This window comes from Uloborus diversus, chromosome 9 (genome assembly GCF_026930045.1).
Source record: "Uloborus diversus isolate 005 chromosome 9, Udiv.v.3.1, whole genome shotgun sequence".
NCBI classification, from domain to species: Eukaryota; Metazoa; Arthropoda; class Arachnida; order Araneae; family Uloboridae; genus Uloborus; species Uloborus diversus.
This window is the reverse complement of record NC_072739.1, coordinates 111,033,673-111,049,066: the sequence shown is the minus strand read 5'-3', so window position 1 is coordinate 111,049,066 and position 15,394 is coordinate 111,033,673. Positions and strand designations below refer to the sequence as shown.

Here is a 15,394-nt window from a genome sequence, read left to right as displayed (position 1 = left end):
AAGTTGCGTGACTTTGGGGGGAATTTTCGCTCTGGAACTTGCTGGTAAATTGCGAAGAGGAAGGGGAATCAGAAGTTGTTTAATGCCTGAAATGTCATTTTACAGATTGGCAGAAGTTCTTGCGTTGGAAAATTTGCTTTTTGCTCAGAAAGATGTTTTGATGGTAGAATTAAGTCTCTGAAGTTGCTATTTGATTGAGGCAGCTTTATCGGGAGGAACGTGTTATTGACTTTGATGAAAAGATTCGGCTTTTAAAAGGAGTTCTTTCATCTAGTTTGCATCTAGTTGCGATCATTTGATTGCTTGTGCTTAGTTTGCTGTAAAATAACATCTTTTATTGCTCCGTCTTTCGTAAAAACTGACATTTAAATGCCTTGTCATTTTAAATTATATATCTTCTGGATTAAAATCAAGCAATTGAGTTGTTTCTGAAATTTCAAAAGGCTTTTTTTTTTTTTTTTTGGAGGGGGAAAGAGCATGCTTAAAAACAACATAGAATTTAAACATTTTTTAAACAATTTGACAAAGTTTTTTATTTTTAAAAAATTTTTTAATAAGTGCGCAGATTGAAATTTAGTTTTTACGCTTCTGCACATGACATAAGAAGTGATGAAATGCCATTCACACTGATGCCATTAGGACACAGCTCAAATTATCATGTCCTGACAACGCGGTTGACAGCAAAGCGTAAACTGTTAGCGCGCAAATGGAGAATCGCGCCAAAGTACATGACTTGTGACTTCATAAAGACCACGCCTTCTTTCCGAAATCGGACATTAAAAAAAATTAAACAAAAAATAACTGTTGGGATAATAAAAGTTTTTTCTAGCTCTGTGTTATTTTTCTTTTCTTAGTCAATCAATTTCAGTAACTAAAAGTAGTACTTTTGACTGAAGGAAACAACCCCCTTGACGTTACGCTTCAAAAACAATTTTCACATTAAATTTATGCATAAGGTCGTTTTTAACTAATTATTTTTTACCAATTTTATTTATGACTTTTTAATAATATTTTCTTTAGTCTCTTTCTCTAGAAGATTTTTAGTTGAGTCGTCAGTGCCATTTTTATCTTTGCTGCATTCTCAAAGAATGCAATTTTATTATTTCTAGGAGAGAAAAAAAAATGCTCTCAATTTTTAAGAACATTTTAAGAGAAAATTGTTGTTCTCTACTTTATCTATTAGGATACCATGTTTTTTCTTTCACATTCTTCAGCATTAAACGCTTAGCTAAACAAATATGTTTCTTTATCCACCATTTTTTAAAAACTTTATCTCCCTTTATTTATCTTTAAAATATTTTTAAGCCGACAAAGCTCGGAAGAGCTCCTGATTTGTCGATTTAGTTTATATATCTCCCTCAGATAAAAAAAAATAGAGCGTTACTTAAATTATCTCTAAAACGAATCGTTTATCTGTTTAAAAAAAAGCGTTAAATTCTTTTCCTTCTTGTGAAAAAACTATTAATCTGATGCTGTGCTTTGAAAGAAAAATAAAATAAGGGCGAATCGACGAAAATATCGTCATTAGGCGAATATTTTCGCCATTCACCGTCATCAGTATTTCTTTTATTTCAACTTTTTTTTTTCGTTTTTCATAAAGAAGCGTTTGTGTTCTTTACTCCGTATTGCAGCAAATGTAGTCGGTGTGAGCTCTTCTAAGCAGTGTGATCAGCGTAAGGAAAAATTCTGTTATTGATGGTTGTTGATGATAGAAGAAAAAAAACCGTTGCTGAACGAAGCTGATTTCTTAATCCATCATTTCATTGCAGTTAAATAATAGCTGACGCATTTTTTTCCATTGAAAAAATAAGGTATCGAAGCAACTTTCATTCATTGGTCTAAAAATAACACATACTCTAATTAAAATTTTAAAAAACCTATTTATTGGTACTTGATGTAGGTGAAAGATACTCTAAAAACAAAAATTTCAAAAACAACGAAAAAGTACTCAAATTTGAGCATATTGCCGAGTCGATATGGCTCCAACGATGTGATTTTCAAATTAGAGGCAATCAAATACTCATTATTGAAAACTTGCACTTACTAAGGATATGAAACAATATGTGCAAATAATTCAGCACACTATTTGAAAACATGCGTACTCATATTTGAAACAAAAGGAAATTTGAAAGGACGAATGTACTCATTTTTGAAAATTTCAATTTTTTCAGTGTAGCGGACTTCATCTCAAATTAACATTAAATACACAATTATTATATATTCACTCTTGAAATCTGCCTTTGGCATATTTGGCTATGAGCTAGGCTAATATATTATGACATTTTGGCGACCTGTCTCTTGCACTAATCTTATTTTCCAACCTGATGTCAGGGGTTGGTGTTAAATTTGGAAAAGATTCTTCTCCTTTAAAATATCTCAAAAGGTTTAATTCGTTAAAATTAAATATTATGTGGAACTAAAATGAAGAGATATGGACTTGAAGAGTTTTAACCGAAGGTTTGAAATCTTTCTATCGCTATCCGTTTATTCACAGTAAGTTACCGCCCTATAGCCAGGGCTAAGGCAGAAATAGGTGAAATACACCGCCAGCTCAGTCATTTCCAGCCGAGGACTGCAGTTTCGTGCTTATTAGCACCATCAATATAGGGCGGTAACTTACTGTGAATATACCTGCCTTGCCTTCAAAATTCGAGTTGAACCGAACCATTGTTTCGGTCTCTCGTCTGGTTTGCGCTAATTCTATATTAGCTACCAGTTTGTTTGGCACTCTTGGCTTCATTAAGAGGTTTTCCATCTCCAGCTCAGTCACTTTCCTATGCCGGGCTGATGAGTGCTAATAAGCACGAAACTGCAGTCCTCGGCTGGAAATGACTGAGCTGGCGGTGTATTTCACGCTATCCGTTTAGTTTAAGCATTGTAATTAATTTGAATTACGTGGTTTCTTGATAAACATTTTTTATTTTATTAATTTTTAAAAAATGTCGGCATATTTATTTTGTGGCTATACAGACGACTTGACTATCTTGAGTATTAATCACACCCTATGAGACATTGTAACAATACAGCAGTGACAGAAGTGACAAACCCTATAGTCTTTTGTAGTAAGTTACCGCCCTAAAGCCAGGACTAAGGCAGAAATACTTAAAATACACCGCCAGCTCAGTTATTCCATCCGAGGACTGCATTTTCGTGCTTTTTAGAACTCATCAGCCCGGAATAGGAATCAATGAGCTGGAGGCGAAAAATCTCTTAAGAAAAATCTCTTAAGATTTAAGATGTGATTCCCATTCCGGGCTGATGAGTGCTAAAAAGCACGAAACTGCAGTCCTCAGGTGGAATAACTGATCTGGCGGTGTATTTTAAGTAATAACCCTATGGTCGTTGGAGGAAGAAAAAAAAGTACTAAAAAGCATACTAATTACTGATTTCTAAATTTAGTTTTCTTTCTTGCCCTAAATCTCGCACCAAGTTATCTTACATTATTAGTGTGTGATCGCGTAAAAACAACCTAATTAATTAACACATCATTAAAATTTCTTGATTTAGGAGAAAACTCAAACGTTAAATGTGCACTAATATTTTTAAAATTCGCAAAACATCTTCAATGTTTTGCACATATTTAGGTATTTAAGAAGAAATTATATAAAAATAGTATTGTATAAAACCTTGATTTTTTTTTTTTTGTAACTTTTGTAGTTAGGGTGTAATTTGTTAAAAGAAAAACAAAACATATCTTCTCCGTGTTAACTTTTCAATTTCATTCAATATAAATTATATGCTATTTTAAAATTTTATTGCATGGACACCTACTAGAAGTATTACAAAATAAATTTCTGTAGCAAAAAAAATCATGAAAATAACAGAAAGTAAATTCTTAGACGTGAAAAATGTGCATTTTTCTTAACTTAGTATCCCTACTGCCCTTTATTAAATAACTCTCTTAACACTATTTATCCAAGCAGCAGATCTTAAGATAACAGAGCGTCGTTTTGATAAATGTGTTCAAGGCATGTAATGGACATTCCGAAGCTAAAGTGGATTCGCAAGAATGGGGTACCTTGAAAAAGAAACTTCACCGAGAAAAAAATTCATAAATAAATTATAACCGCAACCTAATCCATTGGAACGACATATTCCGGTACACTGTAAACATAAAAAGCGTGGGTAGAAAATAATAATAATGAAAATATATTAAATATGGAAATTTTTCGCTGGGAAATATACCAGTTGCTTTATAAGGCCCGACATGTCTTATATTCGCGACTGGATAAAATAAATGAATATGAAATGAACCGTGCAAAACCAAAAAAAGAATGAGTCTTGTCGCCTGCCGTTATGACACCGTGAGTTAAAATGAATAAAAATGAAACTCAGAAGGAACTGCGACCGCCAGTCCAAGATTTTCCAGAAGGGGTATTACATAATCGACGGGATTTTTTTCTTCTTTAAATATGAACATGTGTCTTCGCGGGTGGGGTAAAAATAAGATAATAATAGAGAAAAACATACGAACGAAAAAATGCCCAGATTGTCGAACGGGAACTCCTTTGGCATATTTAATGAAGGTATGCTGTCTTGCTCTTTGGTAGCTTTTGCGAACATCCGTTGCCATTTTTGGTTTAGTTTTCATAGATTGAAGATCATTCTATCTGGTTTAAAGAATTGCGTTCCATAAAACTTTTTCATTCATTTAAAAAATGGTTTTTAAATCTTACAAAAGTTAATGAGAAACTTTCTTTAAAAGTAAATAATAGTCAAGGGAAGATCCAAAAATTGATGGGGTGGTTGCTTTTTTAACGTTTCTCTGTCTCTGTCTGTCTCTCTCTCTCTCTCTCTACGTATCTGACTTACGCATGTGTGGGGAGGGGGAGCATAATTTTTACCTAACACAACTAAAACAAAACGATTTACGCACAAGTAGGTCCCCGAACCTATTTCTGTCATTAAATGTTGAAAGATATATCATTTTTGACAATTTCAAGCTTCAATTTCACATTAATTCCAGGAGAATATTTCGACTCTCCCACCTACATGATCGAAAGTCGTCTAAAATTGGACTTTTTTTTTTTTTTTTTTTGTATTTCAGTTCTAAAAACTACCGGAGGAAAGTCACTGAACTCATTCTTTCTCTTAACGTTGCCTGACATGTTTACAACCGCGTCTTTAAGACTTAAATTTTGCAAAATACGCAGGGGCACACACTTCCAAACTCCTTCGTTTAACATCACCAAAGATCGTCTAAAAATTCCTTTTTGGAACTTCAATTTCGAAAAGTTTTCGGGAAGGAGATTCACGAACCCCCTATATTTCTTTAACGCCGTCAAAGACGATCTACGCTTGCGTTTTAGAGCTTCAATTTGTAAAAATTGCTGGGGCATGCTCTCTTAAGGGAAGGGCGATCGCCACCATCGCCCCTCCCTTTATACGTCTCTATTAATAGTTAATTGACTTTCATAATAATAACTCAGATATGCTCTTTATGTTTTTTTTTGGTCGAATACATTAAAATGTAGATTAATCTGTTCATATTTACATCTACAGACACTATTACGATTCTCCTCAGATTAATTAGATTAAATCCATACATTAGTAACCCATTTTCACGTTCCGACATTATCGTTTTTCCTTTTGTCTACCGTTTACGAATACTTGCCACTTATATCTCTTTGCTTTTCACAACCTCATATATGTTTAGAAATTGCAAATTTTTTTTGCAGTGTATATTTTTTATCGTTTGAAAAAGCCTTTTAAATGTTCTGTCCCTCTGAAGTAATAGTCATTTTCCTTTTCAAAATACCTTCTATGGTTTCTTCAGGTGGGTACTACTTAAAAAAGAAATGTACTTAGTGTACTGTTTTATTAAATAGGTTTTATTAAACAAGTATTTTTGAACACCAGAAAGATAGCAAAAAAAAAAAAAAATATTTTTAATTAAAAAAAAATGCTGTGTATATTAAAAGCAGACCTGTCATAGCTTATGCTTTTCTCAGTATCTTGGAATTTTTAGGTGTTAAGTTTTGGAATGTATTGTAATACTATGCAATGGTTTGAGTTTTGTAGAGAGACAAATGAATAAATAGAAATGAAATAATTTTGTTTTTTAACAGAAGCGTGAACGATCTTTTTATTTATTTATTTATTTATTTTATTTTATTTATTTATTTATTTATTTATTTTTTTTGAAATAGTGTAATTTTATTAGCTTGATCTATCATGCTTAATCAACGTTTCCGTATCTGGTTTAGTCAGTATTTTTTTGAAAAGTGCTTCTAAATGTTTCTTCTGGAGTTTTTATTTTAGTTACTTGCTATTTTACTTGCATCGTTATTCAACGTTCAAAGAACTATGTTTAAAGTTATACTTTAATCCTCAAAGTTTAAAAGTAGCTAACATTTAATTAAATAGTGAAAGCTAAGCAATTTGTATTATTAAATCTCATTATAATCAGAACATTATTGAAAATTTGAAAGTTTCTTTGCATCATTTTTTTATTTTGTAATTTAAACAAAAACGAACCGTAATTTGAATTAATTTGCCGAATTTTGAAATAAACATTAAAATTCAGAGTAGGCAGAGTAGTTGAAGGAACTAGAAGCAAAGGAATGTAAATACCAAAATTTAAATTTTGGAGATAAATTATTCTGACCTATAGGTGAGATTTTTTTTTTTATCTCTTTTGAGGCGAGAGATTGCAATAATAACCTTGGTTAACGCTACTATAAAGCTTGATTTAAAAGAACTTTTCAATGGAAGCCTACCTCTGGTATGAACATTCCACATGTTATGCGCAAAACTTTGAACGGTGCATTTTTATATCCTTGTTTCTCACTGCCTCAATTTACAAAATGCTTTTCATGCTAAAAAAAGAAAATAATTTCCAATTTTTAGATATGTTAGTGAATGTCTACCACATTGAAGTCAGGCCGTATATCTATGCCGGGCTAAAGGATGATTTTCATTGTCTTTTCGGTGTCACGTGATCTAGATAATCGTCACGCGACGTGTCCTGGATAATGGTCACGTGCCGGCGGCGAAAAGTAATTATCTTCTAATTTAGCTCCAAAAAAGTTGCTGACTTGGTGATATCTCTTAAATTTCTCGCCAAGTTCATAGATTCTATAAAGATATGACATCATCACTATATGAGACACCGCTGACGTGAAATCGTGGTAGATGTGCCAGAATTTCTGTAATCGGTGAATCTAGTGTCTTCAGGTGGCAAGTATTTCACAACAAATGTATAAAAATGTCAAAAAGCTTTTAGCCATATAAAAGCGAAATTTTTGAAAGCATTTATTTTTAATACGCTCACTTGCTAAATCACCACTTTACGTAGTGGCCTTTTCTGCATATTTTCACGTTGCCAGTTCACATTCAGAAAAAAAAAAAAAAAAAAGTTAAATTAGACTATTTTTCAAAACCTCTTGTGGGAAAAAATGGCGGATACTTGTGCTTTAAATCCCCACTCCGTTCATTTCTGGAGAAAAAGGAACTTCTCAAGCAGTTGTTATTGAAGCGGCCTGCATTTTCATATCCAAAATTTAATGAATGAAAGTGGTGTACACATGCATGTTTAGTGAAAAATGTATACATTTCCCTTCTTCCTTTCACAAGCAATACTTTCGCTTTGATTGGAAAACGAGCTAAACTCACAGTGCTGAGTATGTTAGAATGAAATGTACGGCATTCTTTCTTGCTCTTCCATACATGTGATTAGGGGAAGTAGAATTCAGAAAAAACCGTTAAAGAACGAAAAATGCATTTTTTTGCGAAAAATATGCAAATATCGTTCTCGTTAAATCGATAGTAAAATGATTTCTTGTACGTTTTAGAAAGCATAGGTATCGATGAATATGTATGAGGGCAGTATACACATACGAATGATATCATTGGGAGATAAATTTGGAGATATATGTAAAGATTTGTTCGAATGCTGTTTTTACTATTTTTTATGATTTTTAGCGTTTTTAAAAAAGAACTGTTGGTTTATGGGAAATCATTTTTTCTTCATGTAATGTTTTTTTATTTTTCTTTTTTGAAAAATTAACAATGGGTCTTAATTTTGGTTTGGATTGGCTTAATTTATCAATTTAAGAAGCTGAAATGAGGTGATTTTTTTTTTTAGCTGAACATAAAACTTCATAAGCAATATTTATCAGCCTCATGTCAAAATGCTTGCTTAATTGTTTAATTTTTAGTTTTAATTTTATAATGAATGCTCAGAATTTATACAGGATGATTAAAAAAAAAGAAAAGAAACCGTCAACAAAATGACATGGCAGATCAGTCATATAACAAGGATCAACAATCGCACAGGAGCAGAGGGTCGCAAACGCAATACTGCCGTACTATATGCACACAAAGCCAAACACTGGCGGATTCACAACATATCACATACTTATTACACAAAGACAATTTTACGCAAAATTTTAATTTTCAAGAACGGAGTAAAGCAGTTGTTGAAATTTGCGGCCTGTAGCAATCATACACGCGTCGCAGCGGCAACGCACCGTCCGTTCTGCCAAGATATCTTAGCGGCGTTTTTGTTGCAACGCGTGTATAATTGCTACAAGCCGCAAATTTCAGCAACCTCAATGAGTCTTTCTTAAAAACTAAAGTGCTGTGTAAAATCGTCTTTGTGTAATAAGTATGTGATTTGTTGTGTATTCATCGGTGTCTGGCTTTGTGTGCATGTGGCGCGGCAACATTGCATTTGCGACCCTCTGTCCTTATGCGATTTTTTACTTTTGTGGTATGACTGACCCACCATGTCATTTTGTCCACGTTTTTTATTGTTTAATCACCCTGTATGTACGGAAATATGTAACTTGTGGTCATACGGTAACTTATTAAACTCAGGAGCAAGTAGAAGTTTCGAGGTTTGAATACAGTAATTGTTTTGAAAAATTATGTTGTGAAATGTTTGCTGTATGCCTTTTTCTAGTATTAATCCAGATATGATATTCCATGTTTCCTCCTGTTCAATACGCAGATGATGAATAACTCTGATAAGAAATTCATAAATGTTATGAAAAACCGAATATTTAATCAAATTGTCGTCATTAGAGCAGTGCTTTTTTAATGATTCTGTAGGAAATCTTGCTAAAAGAAGTAAGAAATTCAAGAGGTCTCTCAAAACACGAATGGCTTTTGACCATTATTTTTTCTTGTAGAATGAAATATTGGTAAAATCACTTTTTCTTCCTTATGCTGTTTTCTGCAGTACTGGATAGTTAAAAAATTAATCCAGAAACCTTAAAATTTAGAGAGAGGCACTTCAAAGCCGGCCATTAAAAGCATTCTACGTAATAACTCATTTCTTACATAAAGCAGTGTTGCAGGATATCATTAAGATTTGATCAATGCCTCAAGATAAAAACTAAAATATTTTCTCATATTTCAATCCTGAATAGGATCTTAGCATCGTAAATGATTCTTGGGGGCTTCGCTTGCCGGGAGATAAAAGCCTTTAACCAAAATAACGGCGGATCGCTATTAATCCTAACAAATTGCAGTGAATTAATTAGAAAAGTTTTATAGATCTACGAGAATTACGTTGATAAATAACGTTAAAGCACACTTGATTATTTTCTTCCCTTTCTCTGTTGGGTTGGAATTGTGGAGCGCAACCATGCATGTCCGCCTTTTCCGGAACAAGTATTAAATCTGTTTAACATGGAGTCCGCTTGTATTTTCTATGCTTTTAAAACAGCGAACCACTTACCAGGCGACTTCTTAAAACATTTCCGCAATTCCACTGTTCCTCTACGATTATAAATTGCTCTGAATGAGGTCCTGTATCGAAAACCCTCCCTCCTTTTCGCTTTAAAGTTGTCTGAATATCATAAGGTCGTAATCATACAAATCGGATTTTTAGGCTTGGGCTGACGGCATTTTGGAGCGGGAAGTTTCTTTGAAATGAAAGAGGTTTTTGGGAGCTGAAATTATTGTGAATGGAAGCTTTTCAATAGGGTCTCCCCTTTGGCAGCGAGACGTTTGGGACTCATTTAAATTCCTCTAAGCTTTTACAAATCTCTTTTCATACCGTTTCCTGTAACTGATTCTTCGTCTTTGAAGATCTCAGCAAGTTTTCAGGGGATTTTTTTCCCTTCTTTAATCGAACTGTTGTAATAAGTTGTTGCTAGTTGTGTTTTGTTACAAACTAAATTTCCAGAGGCAGCGAGTTTTGTTTATTTTAACCAATATGTATTAGTTTATCTAGTGCGAAATATATTACTAGTGTTTCTTTTTCTTTTTTTGCTCTGAGTAATGAAAAAGCTGTAGTTAATCTCCTTTTGAATGAAATGAAATGCTACCCCAAGGTCCTATGTACTTACCGTTTAATGTTTTCCCAGTTTAATGTGACCTGGGGTCAGATCCACCATTTAACTTTATGTACAAACAGATGAACAATATAACGTAATTGATAACGTAAAGATAAACAATATACAAGTACAGATGAACAACTGCAGCTGAACAATCTAGAATATCAGCAGCATAATTGCTATATATTTACTCAACAACCAACTCACATTGACATAGCCTTTGAACAACTCGTCCATTAACACAATTTATACTGGCTATAAAAGTAAATGCATTACAATATTTTGCTCGAAGAAATCAGTTCGTGAAACAATAACATAATTACAATATGGAGCTTCGAGAAATCTAAGATGGTGATTTGGATAATGCAAAATGGTGATTTGATAGCGCCAGATGGTGAATTCGGCAACACAAAATGGTAATTTTTATAACGCAAAATGGTGATTTTCGTAACGCAAGATGAAGGCTTTTATAACGCAATATGGCTTATTTATGTAACGCAAGATGTTGATTTTCACGATGCAAGATGGTGATTTTTATCACGCAAACTGGTGGTTTGTGTAACGCAAGACAGTGATTTGACTAACACAAGATTGCTGATGCCATCTCGTAAGTTGATATGGTGTAGAATTATGAAATATTCTCCGTTTAAAGCTTTTAGAACTTTTTTACGTAAGATTAACAGAAATATTACGTTTCAAACAATGCTAAACTATTTATTAGAACCATGGAAATATTATGTTTATGTTAGAGCAGATTTTGATTCATAACGGTAAGTATTATAAACATTGCTTTGTGAAAACAATTTCACTTAATGTTGTTCTCTGTAGGATAATCTTCTTTACGTTACTGTGTGCAATTTGTTGCTACACTTCGGTATGCATAACTTTTCTTTTCTTTCACCTTTTATCGGCCATCATATTAGTTGAAAAATGAAAATATCTTGAAATCAGGGTTTCTAGGAAACTATTTATTCTATGGATAATTTCTCGTGAACGGAAGGCCCACTATTCCTCCGAGAATCCCAGGAACTGAGCTTCTCAACTTGCCCGCAGATCCGGTTCGAAATTTCCATTTCCGCATGTATAATACTCTATACTCGCATATAATATGCGAATCTGAGGAATCGATAATTCGAAACACTGCATCGCTAATTCTTTGAGTGCACAAATGCCTTCGGTGCATCGATGATATCGTACCTTACTTTGAGTGACGCACGTTGATAAATATGCATATGGCCAAAGCTCCGTCTTTCGCTATCTCCATACATTAAAATTGACGGAACAGATACCATAACTCCACTAGGTTTTCCGAGGACGCTGTTTATTGAATTCGCTTCAGTTAAAACTAGATGCACTTTCGGCCATGGCTAAAAGTATTGCTTTTAAATATTGTCGACAAGGTATAACTTGTTACTCGTTCAGTGCTGTAATTTCGCTTGACGAATAAGCGTTCAAATTGCTAACTCGACTTCAATTTGCTTTCAATGATGAGGTGCCATTAAGGGAAACTATTCCTTAGAATTTGTGATTATGGTGCTGAAATTTTAAAACCGTGTAGTAATTTACTTTGAATTGAGTTAAATCCTGTTTCTTCAATTGGGTATGAGATATTTTGTTGCACAAATTATGTAAAAGAAGAAAGGTGTTATGAAACGACCAGTTGAGGTTATTATTTTAATTTCAGCTAAATTCTCTCTTCCGTTTGAGATAAATGATGTAAAAGGCAATATGAAGTATAAAGTAATCAATGTGTAAAATACAGTCAGGATTTTTTAAAAACTATTTGAACAAAATTCTGTTCTGTCAAACGTTATAGTTGTGTTCGATAAATTACGAAGAAGACGGAAAAATATCAAACTAAAATTATCAAAAATAAAGATTTATTTTATTTTTTTTTATACTTTAGCTGAATTTGATTTTGTGTTGTTATGTAGTTCATTTACTTTACACAAATGTAGGAAAGTGACTTAATGTTTTTGAACTGTTGAATTGATTTTCAAGTAGCTTATTTCTTTTTTCAACGTGATCTTTGTAAAATGAAATCAAATAAATTTTGTGGCACAACGTGATTAAAGTGGAATACTAATGCAAATAAAGAACAAATTCTCAAGTCTCTCTTCAATTTTTCGTGCTTTATTTGCGTTGGTTTTTTACTTTTATCACAGTGATATATGTACTTTTATTACATTAAATTGACAAATGTTTATTTGGGTGTCTAGAAGACTTTATGCTTAGTAAAATGTCTTTGTTATTGTACGATTGTGAAGAAAAAGGTAACATGGTAGGTGAAATAAATGGGATAATTTTATTAAGTAAACATACTATAAGTTGCTTTGAATACGCTCTTAAAAAATACATTCGTGTAAATATAAAAAATATTATATTGTCATAGGTAAGTTTATTGTTGCATTCATAAAATATAGAAATAAAAGATGGATAAAAAAGGGTATACATAACCTTACCACGAGCAGGGGCGTACGCGGCGGGGGGGGGAGAAGAGACACCTGTTGGCCCGAGCCTGAAGTAAGCCCAATACTTAAAAAAATAGGCGTGAAATAAAGGAGTAAACAATATGGAGGAGGGGGGGGGGGTCGGAAAAGTCATTTGTGAAGGGCACACCCCTGACCATGAGATAGTCCTAAAGTTCGATTATGCTTTTTTTGGTATCTGAAAAAATTAATAAACATGTATATAAATGAACTGGAGTGTGTAAAATAAACATTACAAAAAATGTTTTGTTAATTTTGGTCTAATTAGATGAGTGATCCTGTCCACTAAAGCGAAAACTATTTACAAATGAATTTAATTTACTTAACATCCTAAATGTCTGGAATACGAAATCTCAACACACGCCTAGTAAGCACAGGTCACCACTTCTGACGTATTTATTTATTTTTTCCTTTCTGGAGACGTATATGTGCTCTAATTGGAACCGACATTCTGAGTTTACCGACAAAACTTCTGTGGAACCACAAGAATAGAATATTTTGACATGCTGTTAGCAAACATTTGAGGTTAAATTATGCAAGTAAACAACAAGCATAATTTGCAGACATAATGGTTCCTTAAAAATGGTGAACACATTTGTAAAAACTGTTTTGAAATATGCTGTTGTGATTTACGAGATATTAAAACGTTTTCGAACATTAGCTTTAGCGAAAAACAAAATGGCAGATTCGGTCAACCTGCTTTCTTGAACCTCTAGTGTAGAGGAATATATAATAACTAGAAAATCTCGCATCGAGATTTGACGGGTAAAATTGCTTCTACATTTGAACGAAGCAATTGCCTGTTTGGTGATGTTTTGATGATGGAAATTTTAACCCTAAATCCGGTGGATCAACCCTAAACTCCAGTATATAGCGTTCATTGTTAACCACTTTTTCGTTTCTTCATTCTCTTAAAATAAGTCTTACCAGTAAAACAGTTAAGTTACCGGATCCAGTTCAGCCTTGTGTCAAAATAAAGCATTTCTCCGCATGTCAAACATTGCCAAAAATATTATCAAATTATAAATAACTTACTGATCTTTTGGTGCTTCAACAACGAAATAATGCCGTCACTCATGCTATAAAGCTAATTTCATTGTTGGTGACGTCAGGATCTTTACTAGATCAGTGAATTCGCTGTTATATATATATATATATATATATATATATATATATATATATATATATATATATATATATATATATATATATATATATATATATATATATATATATAACAGCAATGAATTACTTTGCAAAAAAAAACAGAATTTAAATTTTATTCTAATGAGTACTTAATAAAATATTTAGCTTGGATGTGTCACGATATTTTCTCTCAGAAATTGCTTCCGATTTCTAATAATACTTGTGCATTTAAGTTAATAATATTATTTTTATTCTTGAGAAACAAATTCCAAATTTTGTACTTAAATGCGCATTATCCAATCTTCCCGTTACCCCACCGAATTTACCAATGATCTCCGAGGAAACTCATTTTAAATTCAATTTCGACATGACTCTTTCTTCAAGGATGGAAATAAAGCATCGAAAAATAATCGGCACTTCAAATTTCATTATAAAGATGGAAATGGGGCAATCACTGGGAAAAGAAAGGAAGAAAAACAAGCGCTTCAAATGAAAAACGAGCCGATTGTAATTGCATGTGACGTTTTAATATAGCAATGCAGACGAAAAAAAATTAAAAAAAAAAAAAAAAAAACGAAAACGCGTAACAATGATGAAAAAAAATCTCAACGAAGCCTTTGAATAAAAAAAAAAAAATTCTGCGGGCATTATCTGCCTTTTTATGTCCCGAAGAAAATACTATATCTACTGCTAGCACTATATACAAAAAATAATAAAATTAGATAATGCTATCGCTTCCCCTAAGGAAAATACTGGAGCAATGATTGAAAAGAACTTTCAAATAAAGAACTAAAAAAAAATATTATTTTTTCCAGTTTTTCCTTCTGATTTTTTTCTCAAAAGTGAGGCACGGTTAAAATGCTTTTATTACTTAAAATAGAATTCATTTTTAAAGGGAGAAATAATGTGGGAAAAATAATTCTGCTGTGGAGTTTTGATGAAGGTATTGTAGGAAATTAAATGGTTTCCCTTTGAGCTGTGGGATCAATTTCGTGCAGGAGGATTGTAATTTTTTGGCATATGGTGGGATTCACGAACAATGATGTTTTCCTGTGCGGTTAAAAATTGTATTTTTAAAAAATTATTCCAATTAGATGAACCTTTTGGGTTTTCTTTATTTTAAGAAATGAATTTCTGATACACATTTTTTAAGGAGCAAATGTTAGGGTTTTCATTGTACATGAAGCTAAGAATATTATTGAAAAATAAAAGTAAAAAAATAACTCTCGATGCATTATTTTTCAAAAATATTATGCATAAAAAACCTCCTTTTGATTAAAGTGCATGAATTCTACATAAATGAAATTTGTAGGATAATATCTATGCATGAGGAATATAAAATCTGAAAAAAACATATCTATAGATCGAAGAAGCAGTAACTTCATGTCATTTGATTTCAAATTATTTATTAAAATTTAATTAGAGTTAATTATATAGGCTTTTTTAATATTGGTTTTTAAATTGTATTTAATG

The 15,394-nt window shown here is 32.5% G+C and overlaps 1 protein-coding gene across 2 annotated transcripts in view; it reads left to right on the top strand.

The window, feature by feature from the left end:
• The window catches only part of LOC129229540 (semaphorin-2A-like), a 652,526-nt gene that overhangs the window by 375,246 nt on the left and 261,886 nt on the right, over positions 1-15,394 (top strand). The gene's annotated exons all lie outside the window — the stretch shown is intronic.